The sequence below is a fragment of the Ambystoma mexicanum genome, chromosome 8, assembly GCF_040938575.1.
Source record: "Ambystoma mexicanum isolate Mex_15411 chromosome 8, UKY_AmexF1_1, whole genome shotgun sequence".
In the NCBI taxonomy this organism is placed as follows: Eukaryota; Metazoa; Chordata; class Amphibia; order Caudata; family Ambystomatidae; genus Ambystoma; species Ambystoma mexicanum.
Window position 1 is genome coordinate 1,309,384,587 of NC_090929.1, and position 25,116 is coordinate 1,309,409,702.

The 25,116-nt window shown below is 56.9% G+C and overlaps 1 protein-coding gene across 3 annotated transcripts in view; it reads left to right on the top strand.

Moving 5' to 3' along the window:
- STK32C (serine/threonine kinase 32C) overlaps window positions 1-25,116 on the top strand; it is a 2,128,976-nt gene that overhangs the window by 1,778,963 nt on the left and 324,897 nt on the right. The gene's annotated exons all lie outside the window — the stretch shown is intronic.

Sequence of the window (25,116 nt, forward strand, 5' to 3'; positions counted from 1 at the left end):
GTGGAGTTAGGGTGCACCACGGCTTGGAGTACTGCCTTAAGGGGGGCAACTGTGAGGCTGGAAGCCATGCATTTCCCCCATCTCCGTGAGAGATTCCCACAGCTTGCACTACCGTTTGGAAGTTCTCATGTGGTGGAAGGGGCTTTATCTTGGACATAGAACAATTTGATGCCAGGCCATTTGGGTCTTTTTATAAATGTAGTGTTGAATGAATAGGCTGTTGTCCAAAAAGAAACCAAGAGGTCTCCCTAAACTGTTGAGATGCAGGCTAAATCTGTCAAAGTGCATACAGATAAGCTATCTTTGAGTGGTAGATTCCATGGCTGAGGGACCTAGGAAGCTAGGTTATGTCTGTGGTTATGTTTTAAGTGAGCACTTGACATACACATTCAAATGCTAGCAGTGCCTATGTATTGACAGGTGATGTGCTGAAGACTGCTACATTTTCGATATAGCTGTGAGTCGTTTACGTATTTGTGAATTGAGATGATGGTTGGGGGTGCACCAAGGGTCCCCATGTATAGATTGAATAAGGCAGAAGATAGGATGTAGCCCTGGGGACACCATATGTCTTGTGTGGGGTGCTAACCTCAGGGAACTCATCTGGGTGGCCTGCTGTTACCCAGATAGGTACAAGGAGAACCATGTTATGATGGTGCCTTCAAAACCCATTCTATGAGCAGTTAGAGACAGTAGCGTGTCATGGTCAACGGACCCCAGGTATTACTTTTTATGTACACCAAGCTGTTAATACCCCTTTCACTCACAGCTCATAAGAGGGTCGTATTTTAAAGATGGGAGATATTTAAAATAGAAGGTTTTCACTTTTAAGATCATTCTCATTTCAAGGCCCTAAATACAAAGAATTCCATGATTTGTTTGGATGAATAAGTACTATTTTTGTTTGTTTGAAAAAGCCTACAGATTTGTGGTACATTGATATACGAGGATGTTGCAGTGTTTTAATTTCCAGTGTTTTTATTGAAAGGTGTATCCCCTCAACTTCTAAGTGTCTAACTTCCATATATGTATATGCTTGTAGTTTTTCTATCAAAAATATAGAAAATAAGATAATTCTGTGATGAAATGGAGACCTTTTTGGGCTTGGAGGTGCACTTCTCCATAACTCTACCAGAACCACTCTTGGTGTAAGCTGTCTACCACCTACCTGGCCATTACTCAAATTGTCACTGCTGGCTACAAAGCAGTAATACTAGCATGACCTCAATTTATATTGCTTCAGACACACCATTCGTCTTAGATGAAAACCAAGGAGGATTAATAAAGAACGGTTTAAACATGCTTCCAGGTGATATGTATTGGTCATGTATTTGGTTATGTTGGTCATTGATTCGTTTTATCAGTCTATGGTGATTGGTCTTGATGTTTGACATCATTTTAAGTGTAGAAACATATACACACATTGTGAGCAAGTACACAGGCTGTATGAATTTGATATTACACACTTATTGTGACCTATATTTATTGTAACATATGATGAATGTGTTTTTATTATTTTAATGATTATGATGAATGTATATTGTAATATGTTGTAATATGTCTGGTGTTGTGCTTAAGGTTTTTGTTAACCACATGCATGTTAAATAAAAGAAATACATATATATTAATTACTTCCTTTATGAATGCTAGTCAATCTGGAAATATTTAGAGTAGTGATTTTTTTTTTTTTGTGTTAGATTTATTTATACGGCACACCTGACGAAATTAATCGTGTCTGGGTGCTGATGTAAAAAGCTTCTTCAAAGCTATAGTCGGGCATAAACAACCATACTCAGTTCAATAGTCATACCTGATGATATTCTCTCAGCAGAACAAATAAGTCTTTACGGCTTTACAGAATGCTGTGAGGGTTTTAATTTCTCTGATAGTTCTCGGAAGGTTGTTCCAGAGCCTTGGTACATAGACACTAAGGGGCCGATTCATGGAACAAATGTGCGCCGAAAATCTTTGCGCAAGCAGGCGCAAGCGCAAAAAAACAGGCGCACGCGCACACGTGCGATTCATGGAAGTCCCTGCGCGTGTTTACCTCGGGATGTGCGCCAAACCCATGCATGGCGCACACGTCACTGCAACATCCTGAAAGGCGTGCGCGACGCGCACAGTGAAAGCGCACAACCTCGGCGCATACACCAGAAAGTGGCCGGAACACGGGGCGTAACGCGCGGAATGGGGAACAACGCGCGAAAATAAGGGCGTAACTGGGGATGTACTGCAGGGAAGCAGACGGAACGCCCACACGCACTCGAACCACAAGTATTCATGGAATCGAATAGGGCAAAGCCACGCACAGCCAAAGACACGCACAAGCCGAAACACGTCCGCCACACGAAGGCAGGCGGTAGAGTCCCTGCGCATTACAAAAGTGGCAACATACAGCAATTGGGCCTATGCGAGCGGGGCACATGTATTTCGGGGGTGCGCGGGAAGTTACACACGCGATTGAGTGGGGTACGTGTATTTCGGGGGTGCGCGGGAAGTTACACACGCGATTGAGCGGGGAATGTGTATTTCGGGCGGTGCGCGGGAAGTTACACACACGATTGAGCGGGGCACATGTATTTCGGGGGTGCGCGGGAAGTAACACACGCGATTGAGTGGGGTACGTGTATTTCGGGGGTGCGCGGGAAGTTACACACGCGATTGAGCGGGGTATGTGTATTTCGGGGGGTGCGCGGGAAGTTACACACGCGATTGAGCGGGGTACTTGTATTTTGGGGTTGCGCGGGAAGTTACACACGTGATTGAGCGGGGTACGTGTATTTCGGGGTGCGCGGGAAGTTACACACGCGATTGAGCTGGGTACGTGTATTTCGGGGGTGCGCGCGAAGTTCCACACGTGATTGAGCGGGGTACGTGCATATCAGGGGTGCACGGAAAGTATCACACGCGATTCCATCAGGGTACGTGTATTACATGGGTGCGCGGGAAGTTCCACACGCGAATGTCCAGGCTACGTGTACTTCGGGGTGCGTGGGAAGTCTCACACGCGATTCCATCAGGGTACGTGTATTACAGGGGTGCGGGGGAAGTGTCACACGCGACATCAGCAGGGTATGTGTATTCCAGGGGTGCGCAGGAAGTTCCACACGCGATTCCATCAGGGTACGTGTATTACAGGGGTGCGCGGGAAGTTCCACACGCGATCTCATCAGGGTACGTGTATTTCGGGGTGCAGGGGAAGTATCACACGCAACATCAGCAGGGTACGTGTATTCCAGGGGTGCGCGGGAAGTTCCACACGCGATTCCATCAGGGTACGTGTATTACAGGGGTGCGCGGGAAGTCCCACACGCAATCTCATCAGGGTACGTGTATTACAGGGGTGCGCGGGGAGCACCACATTTGAATTGCACGTGTGGGTCCTCCCAGGTGTTCCCTCTACACCCTCCACAGCCCCTGCAGGTGGCTCACACCACTGGGGCCTACCCTGCACATGTCCTGCAGGCACCCCATCCACCATGGCCATGCCCCCAGCCAACCCACATGTCAACTTGCACTACTGCACACCAACGCATGTCCCCCTGTACCCCCAGCCACCAGGGGCACCCTCCACCGGGCCCCCACCCATGTCTCGCACCACCCCCACCCCCCAGCAGTGCAGGGTCACCCTCCACCAGGCCCCCACCCATGTCTCCCACCACCCCCACCCCCCAGCAGTGCAGGCTCACCCTCCACCAGGCCCCCACCCATGTCTCCCACCCCCCACCCCCCAGCAGTGCAGGGTCACGCTCCACCAGGCCCCCACCCATGTCTCCCACCCCCCACCCCCCAGCACTGTGGGGCACCTGCCAGCAGGCCCCCACCCATGTCTCCCACCACCCCCACCCCCCAGCAGTGCAGGGTCACCCTCCACCAGGCCCCCACCCATGTCTCCCACCACCCCCACCCCCCAGAAGTGCAGGGTCACCCTCCACCAGGCCCCCACCCATGTCTCCCACCACCCCCACCCCCCAGCAGTGCAGGGTCACCCTCCACCAGGCCCCAACCCATGTCCCCCACCCCCCACCCCCCAGCAGTGCAGGGGCAGCCTCCACCAGGACCCCACTCCTGTCTCCCAGCACCCCCACCCCCCAGCCACCAGGGACAGCCTCCACCAGGCCCCCACTCATGTCCAACTCATGTACCCCTGCACCCCACCCCCCAGCACTGTGGGGCACCTGCCAGCAGGCCCCCACTCATGTCCAACTCATGTTCCCCTGCACCCCCACCCCCCAGCGCTGTGGGGCACCTGCCAGCAGGCCCCCACCCATGTCTCCCACCCCCCCACCCCCCAGCACTGTGGGGCACCTGCCAGCAGGCCCCGATCCATGTCTCCCACCACCCCCACCCCCCAGCCACCAGGGGCAACCTCCACCAGGACCCCACTCATGTCCCCTATTACCCCCACCCCTCAGCAGTGCAAGGGCAGCCTCCACCAGGCCCCCACTCATGTCTCCCACCACCCCCACCCCCCAGCAGTGCAGGGGCAGCCTCCAACAGGCTCCCACCCATGTCCCCTATTACCCCCACCCCCCAGCAGTGCAGGGGCAGCCTCCACCAGGCCCCCACCCATGTCTCCCACCACCCCCACCGCCCAGCAGTGCAGGGGCACCCTCCACCAGGCCCCCACCCATGTCTCCCACCCCCCCACACCCCAGCAGTGCAGGGTCACCCTCCACCAGGCCCCCACCCATGTCTCCCACCACCCCCACCCCCCAGCAGTGCAGGGTCACCCTCCACCAGGCCCCCACCCATGTCTCCCACCACCCCCACCCCCCAGCGGTGCAGGGTCACCCTCCACCAGGCCCCCACCCATGTCTCCCACAACCCCCACCCCCCAGCAGTGCAGGGTCACCCTCCACCAGGCCCCAACCCATGTCCCCCACCCCCCCACCCCTCAGCAGTGCAGGGGCAGCCTCCACCAGGCCCCCACTCCTGTCTCCCAGCACCCCCACCCCCAGCCACCAGGGGCAGCCTCCACCAGGCCCCCACTCATGTCCAACTCATGTACCCCTTCACCCCCACCCCCCAGCACTGTGGGGCACCTGCCAGCAGGCCCCCACTTATGTCCAACTCATGTTCCCCTGCACCCCCACCCCCCAGCGCGGTGGGGCACCTGCCAGCAGGCCCCCACCCATGTCTCCCACACCCCCCACCCCCCAGCACTTTGGGACACCTGCCACCAGGCCCCCACCCATGTCCCCTATTACCCCCACCCCCCAGCAGTGCAGGGGCAGCCTCCACCAGGCCCCCACTCCTGTCTACCAGCACCCCCACCCCCCAGCCACCAGGGGCAGCCTCCACCAGGCCCCCACTCATGTCTCCCACCCCACCACCCCCACCCCCCAGCAGTGCAGGGTCACCCTCCACCAGGCCCCCACCCATGTCACCCACCCCCCACCCCCCAGCACTGTGGGGCACCTGCCAGCAGGCCCCCACCCATGTCTCTCACCACCCCAACCCCTCAGCAGTGCTGGGTCACCCTCCACCAGGCCCCCACCCATGTCCAACTCATGTTCCCCACCCCCCACCCCCCAGCACTGAGGGGCACCTGCCAGCAGGCCCCCACCCATGTCTCCCACCACCCCCACCCCCCAGCCACCAGGGGCAACCTCCACCAGGCCCCCACTCATGTCCCCTATTACCCCCACCCCCCAGCAGTGCAAGGGCAGCCTCCACCAGGCCCCCACTCATGTCTCCCACCACCCCCACCCCCCAGCAGTGCAGGGGCAGCCTCCACCAGGCTCCCACCCATGTCCCCTATTACCCCCACCCCCCAGCAGTGCAGGGGCAGCCTCCACCAGGCCCCCACCCATGTGTCCCACCACCCCCACCGCCCAGCAGTGCAGGGGCACCCTCCACCAGGCCCCCACCCATGTCTCCCACCCCCCCACACCCCAGCAGTGCAGGGTCACCCTCCACCAGGCCCCCACCCATGTCTCCCACCACCCCCACCCCCCAGCAGTGCAGGGTCACCCTCCACCAGGCCCCCACCCATGTCTCCCACCACCCCCACCCCCCAGCGGTGCAGGGTCACCCTCCACCAGGCCCCCACCCATGTCTCCCACAACCCCCACCCCCCAGCAGTGCAGGGTCACCCTCCACCAGGCCCCAACCCATGTCCCCCACCCCCCCACCCCTCAGCAGTGCAGGGGCAGCCTCCACCAGGCCCCCACTCCTGTCTCCCAGCACCCCCACCCCCAGCCACCAGGGGCAGCCTCCACCAGGCCCCCACTCATGTCCAACTCATGTACCCCTTCACCCCCACCCCCCAGCACTGTGGGGCATCTGCCAGCAGGCCCCCACTCATGTCCAACTCATGTTCCCCTGCACCCCCACCCCCCAGCGCTGTGGGGCACCTGCCAGCAGGCCCCCACCCATGTCTCCCACACCCCCCACCCCCCAGCACTTTGGGACACCTGCCACCAGGCCCCCACCCATGTCCCCTATTACCCCCACCCCCCAGCAGTGCAGGGGCAGCCTCCACCAGGCCCCCACTCCTGTCTCCCAGCACCCCCACCCCCCAGCCACCAGGGGCAGCCTCCACCAGGCCCCCACTCATGTCTCCCACCCCACCACCCCCACCCCCCAGCAGTGCAGGGTCACCCTCCACCAGGCCCCCACCCATGTCACACACACCCCCACCCCCCAGCACTGTGGGGCACCTGCCAGCAGGCCCCCACCCATGTCTCTCACCACCCCAACCCCCCAGCAGTGCTGGGTCACCCTCCACCAGGCCCCCACCCATGTCCAACTCATGTTCCCCACCCCCCACCCCCCAGCACTTTGGGGCACCTGCCAGCAGGCCCCCACCCATGTCTACCACCCCCCACCCTCCAGCAGTGCAGGGGCACCCACCACCAGGCCCCCACCCATGTCTCCCACCACCCCCACCCCCCAGCAGTGCAGTGTCACCCACCACCAGGCCCCCTCCCATGTCTCCCACCACCCCCACCCCCCAGCAGTGCAGTGTCACCCTCCACCAGGCCCCCACCCATGTCTCCCACCACCCCCACCCCCCAGCAGTGCAGGGTCACCCCCACCAGGACCCCACCCATGTCTCCCACCAGCCCCACCCCCCAGCAGTGCAGGGTCACCCTCCACCAGGCCCCCACTCATGTCTCCCACCCCCCCACCCCCCCGCAGTGCAGGGTCACCCTCCACCAGGCCCCCACCCATATCTCCCACCACCCCCACCCCCCAGCAGTGCAGGGTCACCCTCCACCAGGCCCCCACCCATGTCTCCCACCCCCCCACCCCTCAGCAGTGCAGGGTCACCCTCCACCAGGCCCCCACCCATGTCTCCCACCACCCCCACCCCCCAGCAGTGCGGGGGCACCCGCCAGCAGGCCCCCACCCATGTCCAACTCATGTTCCCCACCACCCCCACCCCCCAGCAGTGCAGGGGCACCCGCCACCAGGCCCCCACCCATGTCCAACTCATGTTCCCCACACCCCCCACCCCCCAGCACTGTGGGGCACCTGCAAGCAGGCCCCCACCCATGTCTCCCACGCCCCCACCCCCCAGCAGTGCAGGGGCACCCACCACCAGGCCCCCACCCATGTCTCCCACCACCCCCACCCCCCAGCAGTGCAGTGTCACCCTCCACCAGGCCCCCACCCATGTCTCCCACCACCCCCACCCCCCAGCAGTGCAGGATCACCCTCCACCAGGCGCCCACCCATGTCTCCACCACCCCCACCCCCCAGCACTGTGGGGCACCTGCCAGCAGGCCCCCACCCATGTCTCCCACCACCCCCACCCCCCAGCAGTGCAGGGGCACCTGCCAGCAGGCCCCCACCCATGTCTCCCACCCCCCACCCCCCACCCCCCAGCACTGTGGGGCACCTGCCAGCAGGCCCCCACTCATGTCCAACTCATGTTCCCCTGCACCCCCATCCCCCAGGACTGTGGGGCACCTGCCAGCAGGCCCCCACCCATGTCTCCCACTCCCCCCACCCCCCAGCACTGTGGGGCACCTGCCAGCAGGCCCCCACCCATGTCTCCTACCCCCCACCCCCCAGCAGTGCAGGGGCAGCCTCCACCAGGCCCCCACCCATGTCCCCTATTACCCCCACCCCCAGCAGTGCAGGGGCAGCCTCCACCAGGCCCCCACTCCTGTCTCCGAGCACCCCCACCCCCCAGCCACCAGGGGCACCCTCCACCAGGCCCCCACTCATGTCTCCCTCCACCCCCACACCCCAGCAGTGCAGGGTCACCCTCCACCAGGCCCCCACCCATGTCACCCACCCCCCTACCCCCCAGCACTGTGGGGCACCTGTCAGCAGGCCCCCACCCATGTCTCTCACCACCCCAACCCCCCAGCAGTGCTGGGTCACCCTCCACCAGGCCCCCACCCATGTCCAACTCATGTTCCCCACCCCCCACCCCCCAGCACTGTGGGGCACCTGCCAGCAGGCCCCCACCTATGTCTCCCACCCCCCCACCCTCCAGCAGTGCAGGGGCACCCACCACCAGGCCCCCACCCATGTCTCCCACCACCCCCACCCCCCAGCAGTGCAGTGTCACCCTCCACCAGGCCCCCACCCATGTCTCCCACCACCCCCACCCCCCAGCAGTGCAGGGTCACCCCCACCAGGCCCCCACCCATGTCTCCCACCAGCCCCACCCCCCAGCAGTGCAGGGTCACCCTCCACCAGGCCCCCACCCATGTCTCCCACCCCCCCACCCCCCAGCAGTGCAGGGTCACCCTCCACCAGGCCCCCACCCATATCTCCCACCACCCCCACCCCCCAGCAGTGCAGGGTCACCCTCCACCAGGCCCCCACCCATGTCTCCCACCCCCCCCACCCCTCAGCAGTGCAGGGTCACCCTCCACCAGGCCCCCACCCATGTCTCCCACCACCCCCACCCCCCAGCAGTGCAGGGGCACCCGCCAGCAGGCCCCCACCCATGTCCAACTCATGTTCCCCACCACCCCCACCCCCCAGCAGTGCAGGGGCACCGGCCACCAGGCCCCCACCCATGTCCAACTCATGTTCCCCACACCCCCCACCCCCCAGCACTGTGGGGCACCTGCCACCAGGCCCCCACCCATGTCTCCCACGCCCCCACCCCCCAGCAGTGCAGGGGCACCCACCACCAGGCCCCCACCCATGTCTCCCACCACCCCCACCCCCCAGCAGTGCAGTGTCACCCTCCACCAGGCCCCCACCCATGTCTCCCACCACCCCCACCCCCCAGCAGTGCAGGATCACCCTCCACCAGGCGCCCACCCATGTCTCCCACCACCCCCACCCCCCAGCACTGTGGGGCACCTGCCAGCAGGCCCCCACCCATGTCTCCCACCACCCCCACCCCCCAGCAGTGCAGGGGCACCTGCCAGCAGGCCCCCACCCATGTCTCCCACCCCCCAGCACTGTGGGGCACCTGCCAGCAGGCCCCCACTCATGTCCAACTCATGTTCCCCTGCACCCCCATCCCCCAGCACTGTGGGGCACCTGCCAGCAGGCCCCCACCCATGTCTCCCACCCCCCCACCCCCCAGCACAATGGGGCACCTGCCAGCAGGCCCCCACCCATGTCTCCTACCCCCCACCCCCCAGCAGTGCAGGGGCAGCCTCCACCAGGCCCCCACCCATGTCCCCTATTACCCCGACCCCCCAGCAGTGCAGGGGCAGCCTCCACCAGGCCCCCACTCCTGTCTCCCAGCACCCCCACCCCCCAGCCACCACGGGCAGCCTCCACCAGGCCCCCACTCATGTCTCCCACCACCCCCACTCCCCAGCAGTGCAGGGTCACCCTCCACCAGGCCCCCACTCCTGTCTCCCAGCACCCCCACCCCCCAGACACCAGGGGCAGCCTCCACCAGGCCCCCACCCATGTCTCTCACCACCCCAACCCCCCAGCAGTGCTGGGTCACCCTCCACCAGGCCCCCACCCATGTCTCCCACCCCCCCACCTCCCAGCAGTGCAGGGTCACCCTCCACCAGGCCCCCACCCATGTCTCCCACCACCCCCACCCCCCAGCAGTGCAGGGTCATCCTCCACCAGGCCCCCACCCATGTCTCCCACCACCCCCACCCCCCAGCAGTGCAGGGTCACCCTCCACCAGGCCCCCACCCATGTCTCCCACCACCCCCACCCCCCAGCAGTGCAGGGTCACCCTCCACCAGGCCCCCACCCATGTCTCCCACCACCCCCAGCAGTGCAGAGTCACCCTCAACCAGTCCCCCACCCATGTCTCCCACCCCCCCCACCCACCAGAAGTGCAGGGTCACCCTCCACCAGGCCCCCACCCATGTCTCCCACCACCCCCACCCCCCAGCAGTGCAGGGTCACCCTCCACCAGGCCCCCACCCATGTCTCCCACCACCCCCACCCCCCAGCAGTGCAGGGTCACCCTACACCAGGCCCCCACCCATGTCTCCCACCACCCCCACCCCCCAGCAGTGCAGGGTCACCCTCCACCAGGCCCCCACCCATGTCTCCCACCCCCCCACCCCCCAGCAGTGCAGGGTCACCCTCCACCAGGCCCCCACCCATGTCTCCCACCACCCCCACCCCCCAGCAGTGCAGGGTCACCCTCCACCAGGCCCCCACCCATGTCTCCCACCACCCCACCCCCCAGCAGTGCAGGGGCACCCACCACCAGGCCCCCACCCATGTCCAACTCATGTCTCCCACCACCCCCATCCCCCAGCACTGTGGGGCACCTGCCAGCAGGCCCCCACTCATGTCCAACTCATGTACCCCTGCACCCCCACCCCCCCAGCACTGTGGGGCACCTGCCAGCAGGCCCCCACCCATGTCCAACTCATGTTCCCCAGCAAACATGTCATCACAATCTAGATCCCTGGTCCCTATGGTCAGCCTCCAAATGCAAAACACCCACCCGAGTATTGCATCCACCCACTCATAATTGGCAATTACATGACAGAACACCAATTGCAAGTTCCGAAACAAACACATTTCCCTCACATACACCCAATGGGTGTCAGTGAATCTCAAAACCCATATCATGATATGCATGAAACCAATGAGATGATACTACACATTGAAGTTTGATAAAAAAAATATGTATTAAAGGAAACATAAATAGAATCAAAAATAAAGAAACAGAAATGGGAATGTACAAAAATGAAAAGAAGCATGTCCGTGAAAAAAAGCAAAACCAAAAATCAAAATCCAAAGTAATGGTGTCCAAAGTCACTGTCCAGAAAACAAAATCCAATGGGAAATAAAATTGAAAGGCATTGCTCCATGGTTAAAATGTGAAAGAAAAATACAATCCAACAGTGAACTATGTACATACGAACAAGCAAGGGTCCATATCCCAACAAAAGAAAGGAAACCTATCTAACTACACTAACTAATAAAATAAACTATATACAAAAATGTGGCCAATGTCCGAAAGGTCCAAAATAAATCAAAAAAAAAAATGAAACCTAACACTACCTACATAACTATGTACAAGGGCAGCGGGCTAGTTTGACAGCTCACTTGTGGATGTCCCGGGCCAGGGCATCATCGAACTCCTGCTCAATGTCCCGGAGGCGGTCCTCCTCCATGGCCCCGAGGGTCCGCAGGGCCGTCGACGTGTCCACCTCCAAACCCCTGCGGATTGCCTGGAGGCACTCGGCCCGCCTCAGGGTCCTCCGCATGGAGTTCTCCGCCCTGAACATTGAGAGCCGTGCCTCTTCCGCCCGCTGCCGCTCTGCATCTATGGCGTGGCCCAACGGCTGCCACACGGAAGACACTCTCTGTCCTGGGTCCTCCTGCCCTCCGGCCGATGCCTGCCCCTCCGATGTTGAAGGCCCCGAGCCTTCATGGCTCCCACCACGTTGCTGCTGCTGCTGTGCCTCTGCCCGTGCACTGCCTCCTGCTGCCTGCACATCCTCCGCCGGCTGGGGTGCTGTCGTTGATGTGGCCACGCCTGCTGGACGTCTGACTCCCGACAGTGGCAGGGATGCCTCCTCCACCAGCCTGGCCGCACCGTCAGAGGCAGCTCCACAGGGCACCCAGGTGACTGATGGGTGGGAAGATGGCACGGAGGACGACTGGCGTGTAGGAGGTTCAGTTGAGGAGGGGGTCGTAGCAAGCCCCATTATACGGAGGATTCCGGCCTAGGTGACCTGTCCCAGCAGGCTGACGTGGTCAACGAGCCATTCGAGATGACGTGCAGTCTCCTCATGAAAAGACTGCAGGTCACCTCGCATGGCCCGTTGACGCAACGCCACACCACTCAGAACAGGCTCAACCCGGACCCAGATAGCCACGTCCGCAGGCAGAGGAAGGCCAGTTGTCGTGAGCTCATCCCCTGCCTGAAAACGGGTCTGGACGTAGGCATCCATGCTGGTGCAAGATGATGCAGGGACAGGATCAGGGACAGGATTGCACACATGCACCTCCGCGGCGGCCTGTGCTGCCTCCTGTCCCTGGTCCTGCACTGCACCACTAGCACCAGTGGGATCCCCACCTCCAGACCCTGTCTCTGTTGCTTGCACGGCCTCCTCCTCCACCAAACCCCCCACCAACCTGGATGACTCTGTGCCATCTTCCCCCGTTGGGCCCTGTGGGGTCCCAGCTGCCCCTTCTGCTGCCGAGGAGTCCAAATCCAACCTCCGCCTCTTGGACCTCCCCCCGGCAGCTGCGGCCTGGGGCGCGGTACCGGACTACTCACTCCCCGACGAGATGACAACATGGGAGGGGAGACGGCCTTGCGTCTCCGGCTGGCGGTGGGATCCCCGCCGCTGTGCTCCACAGCACCTTCTCCGCCCTCTTCATCAGTTGACGCTGCAGACAGGGAGAAATAAACCACAGGCATCAGGGCACTGTACAATGGACACATACACACATGACGGTTGTACATGAGTGGCATTGGCAAACCTCAGACATGTCATCACAATCCCCAACACACATGTCATTTCAACTCGCACACATGAGCCATACCACAGCCATATCGCAACTACCAGCACCATCCATACACATACAACAGCATGAGCAGGCAAAGGTGAGCCAGACATCACATGCAACACAGGAAGTGCACCACACATGTACACACACCACCACACTTGCATGCATGTGTACACCTCTGCCAAGTGTCGCAGTGTTCAGATGGGCATCCATGTCACATCTGCCGATCAGGCTTCCACATACCGCTGTCACATGCATCCATGTTGCATCACTGTTGCACCCTTGTCAAATACACACAGATGCACATGTACACAGTGCTGATACATGCAGCTGAAAACAACATACATGCGTGACATCACGGACATGTCTACTTACATACACATTCATCCAAACATGTGTGCCCACTCAACTGCATTTGGCATGCAAGCCTACACACACAAGCACCATCCATGTCTCACACATTCCAGCCCTCGCATGTGTTAGCCCCACGGCCCTGTACACCCCCACCCATACTCGACCCCATACAAACAGATGTGCAACCTGCACACTACTGAAAAATCACCACACGCACAGCTCACAATCAGGATGCATGTACACTTACTGCTCGACTCCAGACTGGTCTGCCTCTCAAGGACCTGGACGTGGAGCGCTGGGGATATGCGTTCCAGGACCCTCATCTGTTCTTCCGACAAGTGGCCCCGGCGCCCCTTGGCATCCGCTGCCTTCAAGAGGCGCCGGGCCTTGTTCAGGGTCCTGGACCTGAAGTCCTCCCAGCGCTTCTTGACATGTTGGAAGTCGCGGACTGCCACCCCCTCCGCGTTGATGGCAGTCACGATGTCAGTCCAGATCCGAGTCCGTCCTTCCTTGTCGGCGCGGGAACTTCCGAAGAGGGCATCATACTGCCCCAGGACTTGCTCCACCAGGACACCAACTTCGGTTGCACTGAAGCTGGTGCCCCTCTGCCTCTCTGGCCGGGGTTTGTCAGTGGTCTCAGATGGTGTTTGCCCCGACATGACAACCCCAGAGGCAGGAGTGGGTGGGCAACTGGGTCCTGGGGCTGGGCTGTGGAGCGATGGAATCCCAGTCGGGAGTCTTCGTTTCCAGCAGGGGTGGTCACAGCAACAGCACCCCTGGCTGATGTGCAGGCAGCAAATGGCAGGGCACGTGGGCAGCAGGCAGTCAGGCAGCAGCAGATGGCAGGTGGGAGCGTGCTCTGGACTCTGGGGGGCAATAGTTCGGCCTTCTGGGCAGGAGCGTGGTCTTCCGTGTGCTTACGCGTGGCCAGCTTGATACGGAGTGATTTGGCACGTGAAAATCCTGCACATCTGCGTGTAATTTGAGGAAAGGTCCTTAGCGCGTATGCACGGCAGCACGCATATGCGATTTCATTGGACCAAAGGCCCTTAGCGCGTGAGCGCGTCTGTGACGTGACGCGCGCGGGTGTTTCCCTCATTGCACGTGATGACAGAACACACGTGGATTTCCACCAATCGCGTGTGAAAGTTCCCGCGCACCCCGGAACACATGTACCCAGGATAATCGCGTGTGGAACTTCCCACGCACCCCGAAACACACGTACCCAGGCCAATCGCGTGTACGCTCACTTCCCTCCGATCACACGCGATGACACTCGGACGTGCAGTTTTTCACGCGTGCTGAAATGCCCATGCACTCCTGTACGCATCACGTCACAGGGGCGCTTGCGCTTGAGGGGCCTTCTGTCCAATGAAAATGCGTATGCGTGCAGACGCGCTTACGCGCTAAGGGCCTTTCCTCGAATTACACGCTGACGTGCTGAATTTTCACGTGCCAAATCACTCCGTATTAAGCTGGCCACGCGTAAGCTCTCGGAAGATCACGCTCCTGCCCAGAAGGCCGAACTACTGCCCCCAGAGCCCCGAGCACGCTCCCACCTGCCATATGCTGCTGCCTGACTGCCTGACTGCCTGCTGCCCACGTGCCCTGCCATTTGCTGCCTGCACATCAGCCAGGGGTGCTGTTGCTGTGACCACCCCTGCTGGAACCGAAGACTCCCGACTGGGATTCCATCGCTCCACAGCCCAGCCCCAGGACCCAGTTGCCCACCTACTCCTGCCTCTGGGGTTGTCATGTCGGGGCAAACACCATCTGAGACCACTGACATCCCCCGGCCAGAGAGGCAGAGGGGCACCAGCTTCAGTGCCACCGAAGTTGGTGTCCTGGTGGAGCAAGTCCTGGGGCATTATGATGCCCTCTTCGGAAGTTCCCGCGCCGACAAGGAAGGACGGACTCAGATCTGGACTGACATCGTGACTGCCATCAACGCGGAGGGTGTGGCAGTCCGCGACTTCCAACATGTCAAGAAGCGCTGGGAGGACTTCAGGTCCAGGACCCTGAACAAGGCCCGGCGCCTCTTGAAGGCAGCGGATGCCAAGGGGCGCCGGGGCCACTTGTCGGAAGAACAGATGAGGGTCCTGGAACGCATATCCCCAGCGCTCCACGTCCAGGTCCTTGAGAGGCAGACCCGTCTGGAGTCGAGCGGTAAGTGTACATGCATCCTGATTGTGAGCTGTGCGTGTGGTGATTTTTCAGTAGTGTGCAGGTTGCACATCTGTTTGTATGGGGTCGAGTATGGGTGGGGGTGTACAGGGCCGTGGGGCTAACACATGCGAGGGCTGGAATGTGTGAGACATGGATGGTGCTTGTGTGTGTAGGCTTGCATGCCAAATGCAGTTGCGTGGGCACACATGTTTGGATGAATGTGTATGTAAGTAGACATGTCCGTGATGTCACGCATGTATGTTGTTTTCAGCTGCATGTATCAGCACTGTGTACATGTGCTTCTGTGTGTATTTGACAAGGGTGCAACAGTGATGCAACATGGATGCATGTGACAGCGGTATGTGGAAGCCTGATCGGCAGATGTGACATGGATGCCCATCTGAACACTGCGACACTTGGCAGAGGTGTACACATGCATGCAAGTGTGGTGGTGTGTGTACATGTGTGGTGCACTTCCTGTGTTGCATGTGATGTCTGGCTCACCTTTGCCTGCTCATGCTGTTGTATGTGTATGGATGGTGCTGGCAGTTGCGATATGGCTGTGGTATGGCTCATGTGTGCGAGTTGAAATGACATGTGTGTTGGGGATTGTGATGACATGTCTGAGGTTTGCCAATGCCACTCATGTACAACTGTCATGTGTGTATGTGTCCATTGTACAGTGCCCTGATGCCTGCGTTTTATTTCTCCCTGTCTGCAGCATCAACTGATGAAGAGGGCGGAGAAGGTGCTGTGGAGCACAGCGGCGGGGATCCCACCGCCAGCCGGAGACGCAAGGCCCGGCTCACCTCCCATGTTGTCATCTCGTCGGGGAGTGAGGAGTCCGGTGCCGCGTCCCAGGCCGCAGCTGGCGGGGGGATGTCCAAGAGACGGAGGTTGGAGTTGGACTCCTCGGCAGCAGAAGGGGCAGCTGGGACCCCACAGGGCCCAACGGGGGAAGATGGCACAGAGTCATCCAGGTTGGTGGGGGGTTTGGTGGAGGAGAAGGCCGTGCAAGCAACAGAGACGGGGTCTGGAGGTGGGGATCCCACTGGTGCTAGTGGTGCAGTGCAGGACCAGGGACAGGAGGCAGCAAAGGCCGCCACGGAGGTGCCTGTGTGCAATCCTGTCCCTGATCCTGTCCCTGAATCATCTTGCACCAGCAGGGATGCCTACGTCCAGACCCGTTTTCAGGCAGGGGATGAGCTCACGACAACTGGCCTTCCTCTGCCTGCGGACGTGGCTATCCGGGTCCGGGTTGAGCCTGTTCTGAGTGGTGTGGCGTTGCGTCAACGGGCCATGCGAGGTGAACTGCAGTCTTTTCATGAGGAGACTGCACGTCATCTCGAATGGTTCGTTGACCACGTCAGCCTGCTGGGACAGGTCACCCAGGCCGGATTCCACCGTATAATGGGGCTTGCTATGACCCCCTCCTCAACTGAACCTCCTACGCGCCAGTCGTCCTCCGTGCCATCTTCCCACCCATCAGTCACCTGGGTGCCCTGTGGAGCTGCCTCTGACGGTGCGGCCAGGCTGGTGGAGGAGGCATCCCTGCCACAGTCGGGAGTCGGACGTCCAGCAGGGGTGGCCACATCAACGACAGCACCCCAGCCGGCGGAGGATGTGCACGGGCAGAGGCACAGCAGCAGCAGCAACGTGGTGGGAGCCATGAAGGCTCGGGGCCTTCAACATCGGAGGGGCAGGCATCGGCCGGAGGGCAGGAGGACCCAGGACAGAGAGTGTCTTCCGTGTGGCAGCCGTTGGGCCACGCCATAGATGCAGAGCGGCAGCGGGCGGAAGAGGCACGGCTCACAATGGTCAGGGCGGAGAACTCCATGCGGAGGGCCCTGAGGCGGGCCGAGTGCCTCCAGGCAATCCGCAGGGGTTTGGAGGTGGACACGTCGACGGCCCTGCGGACCCTCGGGGCCATGGAGGAGGACCGCCTCCGGGACATTGAGCAGGAGTTCGATGATGCCCTGGCCCGGGACATCCACAAGTGAGCTGTCAAACTAGCCCGCTGCCCTTGTACATAGTTATGTAGGTAGTGTTAGGTTTCATTTTTTTTTTGATTTATTTTGGACCTTTCGGACATTGGCCACATTTTTGTACATAGTTTATTTTATTAGTTAGTGTAGTTAGATAGGTTTCCTTTCTTTTGTTGGGATAATGGACCCTGGCTTGTTCGTATGTACATAGTTCACTGTTGGGTTGTATTTTTCTTTCACATTTTAACCATGGAGCAATGGCTTTCAATTTTATTTCCCATTGGATTTTGTTTTCTGGATAGTGAATTTGGACACCATTACTTTGGATTTTGATTTTTGGTTTTGCTTTTTTTCACGGACATGCTTCTTTTCATTTTTGTACATTCCCATTTCTGTTTCTTTATTTTTGATTCTATTTATGTTTCCTTTAATACATATTTTTTTTATCAAACTTCAATGTGTAGTATCATCTCATTGATTTCATGCATATCATGATATGGGTTTTGAGATTCACTGACACCCATTGGGTGTATGTGAGGGAAATGTGTTTGTTTCGGAACTTGCAATTGGTGTTCTGTCATGTAATTGCCAATTATGAGTGGGTGGATGCAATACTCGGGTGGGTGTTTTGCATTTGGAGGCTTACCATAGGGACCAGGGATCTAGATTGTGATGACATGTTGGCTGGGGAACATGAGTTGGACATGGGTGGGGGCCTGCTGGAAGGTGCCCCACAGTGCTGGGGGGTGGGGGTGCAGGGGTACATGAGTTGGACATGAGTGGGGGCCTGCTGGCAGGTGCCCCACAGTGCTGGGGGGTGGGGGTGGTGGGAGACATGAGTTGGACATGGGTGGGGGCCTGGTGGTGGGTGCCCCTGCACTGCTGGGGGGGGGTGGTGGGAGACATGGGTGGGTCCTGGTAGAGGGTGACCCTGCACTGCTGGGGGTGGTGGGAGACATGGGTGGGGGCCTGCTGGCAGGTGCCCCACATTGCTGGGGGGTGGGGGGGTTCGGAGACATGGTGGGGGCCTGCTGGCAGGTGCCCCACAGTGCTGGGGGGTGGGGGTGCAGGGGAACATGAGCTGGACATGAGTGGGGGCCTGCTGGTAGGTGCCCCACAGTGCTGGGGGGTGGGGGGGTGGGAGACATGGGTGGGGGCCTGCTGGCAGGTGCCCCTGCACTGCTGGGCGGTGGGGGGGTGGGAGACATGGGTGGGGGCCTGCTGGCAAGTGTCCCACAGTGCTGGGGGGTGGGGGGTTGGGAGACATGGGTGGGGGCTTGCTGGCAGGTGCCCCACAGTGCTGGGGGGTGGGGGTGGTGGGGAACATGAGTTGGACATGGGTGGGGGCCTGATGGTGGGTGGCCCTGTACTGCTGGGGCGTGGGGGTGGTGGGAGACATGGGTGGGGTCCTAGTGGTGGGTGCCCCTGCACTGCTGGGGGGTGGGGGTGGTGGGATACATGGGTGGGGGCCTAGTGGTGGGTGCCCCTGCACTGCTGGGGGGTGGGGGGGTGGGAGACATCGGTGGGGGCCTGCTGGCAGGTGCCCCACAGTGCTGGGGGGTGAGGGGGTGGGGAACATGAGTTGGACATGGGTGGGGGCCTGCTGGCAGGTGCCCCACAGTGCTGGGGGCAGGGGGGTTGGGAGACATGAATGGGGGCCTGGTGGAGGGTGCCCCTGGTGGCTGGAGGTGCAGGGTGACATGTGTTGGTGGGCGGTAGTGCAAGTTGACATGTGGGTTGGCTGGGGGGCATGGCCATGGTTGATGGGGTGCCTGCAGGACATGTGCAGGGTAGGCCCCTGTGGTGTGAGCCACCTGCAGGGGCCATGGAGGGTGTAGAGGGAACACCTGGGAGGACCCACACGTGCAATTCACATGTGGTGCTCCCCGCGCACCCCTGTAATACACGTACCCTGATGGAATCGCGTGTGGAACTTCCCGCGCACCCCTGGAATACACGTACCCTGCTGATGTTGCGTGTGATGCTTCCCCCGCCCCCCGAAGTACATGTACCCTGATGAGATCGCGTGTGGAACTTCCCACGCACCCCTGAAATACGCGTACCCTGCTCACACGGGGCCAATCGCATGTGGAACTTCCCGCGCACCCCTGATATACACGTACCCTGCTGATGTCGCGTGTGGAACTTCCCGCGCACCCCTGAAATACACGTACCGTGCTCGAATCGCGTGTGGAACTTCCCGTGCACCCCTGAAATACACGTACCCTGGTCGCATGGGGCCAATCGCGTGTGGAACTTCCCGCGCACTCCTGAAATACACATACCCTGCTGGAATCGCATGTGGAACTTCCTGCGCACCCCTGAAATACGCGTACCCTGCTTGCACGGGGCCAATCGCGTGTGGAACTTCCCGCGCACCCCTGAAATACACATACCCTGCTGATGTCGCGTGTGAAACTTCCCCCGCACCCTGAAATACATGTACCCTGATGAGATTGCGTGTGGAACTTCCCGCGCACCCCTGAAATACGCGTACCCTGCTCGCACGGGGCCAATCGCGTGTGGAACTTCCCGCGCACCCCTGATATACATGTACCCTGCTGATGTCGCGTGTGAAACTTCCCCCGCACCCTGAAATACACGTACCCTGCTGAAATCGCGTGTGGAACTTCCTGCGCATCCCTGAAATACACGTACCCTGCTGGAATCGCGTGTGGAACTTCCCGCGCACCCCTGAAATACGCGTACCGTGCTGAAATCGCGTGTGGAACTTCCCGCGCACCCCTGAAATACACGTACCCTGCTGGAATCGCGTGTGGATCTTCCCGCGCACCCCTGAAATACGCGTACCCTGCTCACACGGGGCCAATCGCGTGAGGTACTTCCCGCGCACCCCAGTGATACACGAAGCCCGCTTGCCGTGCTGGTACAGGGTTAGCGCAGCCCTTTGCGCTGGATTGGGGATTTTGATGGCTTTTCCCTGCGTGAGAGGCGTTCTTGGGGGCGTAACTGGCGCTGCTGCAGGGTCGCTGCGCCACTGTGCGCCACGGCTGGTTTTGGTGGCTGGAATCCATGAATACGCTGTGCGCGGAAATGGATTTTAGCGCACGCGGCTGGCGCAGGGATTCACACGCGCACACTGTGCGCCAGCCGCGTGCGGCACTTGTGCGCTAAATTCTATGAATTACCCCCTAAATCTTCTGTCCCCTTTGCTTACGCATCTAGACCGTGGTACTTTCAACGTTCAGACATATGGATTTATATATTTAATTGTACATGTCGGTCCTAGTAAAAATCCTTTTTCTGTTCACTTGACTACACTTCTCTCTTATTGCTGGGCTTCTGAAAATAACACAGCAGCTGCACCATGAATGAATACTAACAAAGTGAGGGATAATCATAGCTAAACGGAGTTTGAAAATCCCTGTTCCTCAAATGAGTATATAAGAAACAGAATTGCTGCTACTCCAAAACACCCCACCCCCATATTTCCAAAATGTGTGTACCACACTTAGTTATAATGTAAAGCGCTTTGGCATAAAGCGCTATATAAACACAATGGGCCTCATTAGGACCCTGGCGGTAAGGGGTTTGCGCCAGCGTTAGCTGCGCCGACCCCTTACCGCCAACTACGAGTTTCCAGAGCGCCATGGACACTTTTCCGCCCGCTTTTTGCGGGCGGAAAAATCCATGGCGCTCTGGGACCTTGGTGTTAATTACGCATCTGTATTTTACGGTGGCGTAATTAACTCCTTCCCCACTCCCATTGAGCCCTATGGGGCCGAAATGGGAATGGGGAAGGGTAAATGGGACAATGGGGACTTACCGCCCCGCCGACCTCGGAATGGGGCGGTAAGTCCGCCATCCGCCATGGCGTAAAGGGACTTTGCGCCATGGCCGGAAAGTCCGTGGATGGCGGTAAAAATCCGCCAGGGTCCTAATGAGGGCCAATAAACATAAAAATAAACACTTCCAAGCTCCAGGCACTCACTCGATGTGTGCATCATTGTGTTTAACAGTTTTTCATTAATGTGTTAGTTTGACGAGTCTTATAACATTTTCAATTCTCACTGCAATCTGTACAAGAGAGACAATAGGTATTATGCAGTTAAAGTCATTGGCTTACAATCTGATGATTTAATTAAGTATACCAATCTTTTTTAGGCAATACTGCAAATATTGCTCAAAATACAATATTCTGGTTTTCATGAGTAAATTACTTGCATGGTGTCGTAGGTGGCTGCTTCAATCTCATGGCTGACACAGTGGAAGGAGACCATTCTAGTGTTGCACGTTGTGCTTTATACAAATTGTTAAGATGATGAGGTTATTCCATGGTGTTTCCAATATATACATAAAAGTGTTGCTCAAACATTCCAAGCTGCTATTATTAGATAGCTGTACTGCTCAATTATTTGCTTGGGCTTCACAAAATAGGATTCAACGTGTTAGTCTGCAAAGGGTAAAACTGGCAAGGATGGTGTTCATATGTGCCAGAGTGCTGCTTATTCTTATTACAGACTCAGGGCCTGATCACGACTTTGGCATAACACCGGCGGTATTACCGCCAGCGGTATTAGCCCTACCGCCGAACTCCCCGGCGCTAATAGCGCCTGATCACGAGTTTGGCGGTAATGTAATTCCCCATTCCCCATTGAGCCCATTCGGGAATGCCCCATTCACCATTGGGCTCAATGGGAAAATGTGCGCTCTTACCTCCGGCGGCTTTCCCACCGGCATTAATAGCGCAAATTTTCAGTGGATTTTCACCCAGCCAAGAGCTGGGGCGAAATCCGCCGAAGTCCTGATTTGGCAGACCCTTAAATCTGGCGGTAATAGCGTGACCGCCAGATTTAATGGTTACCGCCAAAGTCGTGATGAGGCCCTCAGTCATTTGAGAGAGGGTTGTGTGAAATTAAGATTTCACTGATGTAATTGGGTGAATTTGATCATTTTCAACTTCGTGATATTTGGGAATTTCTGAATGAGTTTTCATAATAAGCCTTTGTCGAAATTGCTGGTAAGATTCTTACCCAAATCCAGTTAGCTGGATGATTATCAGCAAAATAAGTGGAAAACTCTAATAGAGAAAAAGCGAATTTAAGGGATTTTCTATAAGTGAAATTTTCTAGTAAATAAAGTTCTGTTAGTTTGCTGAAACCAAAGCAATAAACAAACTTGGGAGCGCGTTTGTAAGTGAAAACGTTGGAACGCTGAAAGAGAAAATCTGCAGAAACAGTTTATGTCCGGGTTATTTCTAGGAAAGTAAATGGAAGTCTCAAGTAAAGACTTGATAATTATTTGTATGAGTTTCCCCGCAGAATTTTTTAGAAAAGACCTACCGATAAAACATTGTTGCACAAATTCTTAGCAAAGTGAAAATATTTGACTCTGTTTGCTGAGAAAATCGCAAGCAGCCGTCCCTTTGCGGAGTGCTTTTCAGCAATTTTGAGGATTTTGAAAAATAAAACCCAATTCAACAGGCTTTGTTTACCACCAGTGCACTGATTAACTTGTATTTTATTCCACAAAATCGAATTCACAATTTCACAAAATTGTGCAACATTTTTCATATCCCAATCAGAGCTGTCCATAACTAATTAAAGGCCTTAAATGCTCAGACTTTATAGAGGAAGCTATCCTTCACATTGCACATATTTTAGAGGATAGAACATTACCACTAGCCTTCAAGTTACACATAGCTTAGTGATGTATTCTCAGATAGCTAAGCTACCCTTTGGGTTGCAAAGCACATACAACCATAGCCTCACTGGGCACATATCGTACAGCCTCTGCTCCCAAACAGCAGAGCTATCTGTCATATTACACTACTTCTAAAACTCGGGTCTCCTGCTGCCTTCCTCTAGACCAATCTTTCTCTCTGGACATACTACGCTCCACCACTGCAGCATTCAAACACCTCCCTCATTTGACTGTAGTCTGATACTGCTTAATCACATTGTCACTGTTGACTAGACTTGATGGTCCTACAGTATTTGCTTAATATAGTCGGTATTCAGAATGAAATTTCATGTAGCAACAGGTCAGAGTAAGATTATCATTCATTGCAAAGCAAGAAAATACACCAACAAAGTATCATCATCTGAGCAACTTAATCCCGAGCCAGAAACGCAGTCCCTTTTTAATATGTATCAAGTGGTCTTACTAACAAAGAACCTTTTTTACAGACCCCTATCAGATTTAGATTCTCCTGTTTTTCTCCACCTATCACAGTCACGTGCTCCGATTCCCACCTGGGCAGCTTCACCTCAAGACTGAATATCCGATTTCCATTTAGGCATGTGCTATAGTAATCCTAGCAACTTATGGTCTCTGCCACTTCAAAACACAATGCATCATGAGCTGCATGGCTTGGAGATGCCATCTCTTTGCCAGCAAAAATAGCCTCACATTGTACCCGCTCATGTTTATAATGCACTTGTATGTCGGTTCATAATGTACATGATACCAGCTCATAGGATTCATGCAAACGTCTGCCACCACGGTCTCAAAAACAGGGATTCCATAACTCTGTTACAGCATTTCCTTCTGGTCCAAAACACAAAAGCTTTACGTTTGTGGTTTCTGGGCATTTATCTCTATGTATCACGTTACATGATGTGATGGTATCCCACAGTTACCAATGGTACCCCACCATTTAGGAGTGGATGCAAGTTAATATTTGGGTCAAATGTCTAATCCAAAAAGTACCTCAAGAAACTGGTCATAGAACCCCTCTGTGCCGGTATAGATTTAATCTACCCTGGAGGCAGGCATAATTATGTCATTCTCCTCATTAAAGACACCACAGCTATACAGCAACCTCGCATTTCACAAAGTGATATGATTTCATCCTGCATGAGATAAGTGTACCATTTTACATTTATATCAAGAAGTTAAAAATGATAAATTGCCAGGAGCAAATGAGGAAATTAAAACATGAAAACATAATATTCTTCATGGCTTCGGATAAGGTCATTACAATTTGTAATTGAGGCATGTCACTTGAGGCTTCATCCTACAAATCCATTGCTGCACTTTATGCATAATGTTTCTTTCCATATTGGAACAAGTGAACACTGAATCACCAATTCACTTTAGTAGTTCATGTTCCCTAGGGTTTTGCTCCACATAAATTCCTACTAAAGGTGCATTCAATTTGTTTGCAGTGGATACACAATCTGTGTTCTGCAGTTATGATGTTTGCTGCTCAAATGGTCCTACCAATATATCTTAAGCCCGATGGGAATTTAATACAGTATAGGACTGATTTGCTTTTGCAATTAGTCAGTCCTGTAAATCTCCAGTCACAGTTTCTACTTGAATACCTGTCATTGGTTTACTGATTCTACAGGTAACACAGCTGATGCATCGCAGACATCCCATCAGGGGGCCTAGGCCCCATAATATCGCTTTGCATATTGTCTGCTTGTGGCATTCATGTGTTCAGCGATATCATTCATCTTTACAGGTGTTACCTCTTCTTAATGCAAACACTGACATTTTTCTGAAGGCAAACAATCAGACCAATTGCCAATATTGCTGAATGGTTTTAATACTCTGGGTGCTGGGATTAAAAGTTGTGACACAAACCATTGTATCTGTTGTAATAGAATGCTGCAGTTAACAAAGTCTAGTGTGGTGTGTATTCGGCTCATTTGTTAGAATGTTTTAATAATTTACTCTGGTAGCCTCGATATTCTAGACTTGTATCCAAAATGTCAGCTTGTTGATGGAAATCATGTGGGGAACTGCAGCTTTTTGTAAACGGAAA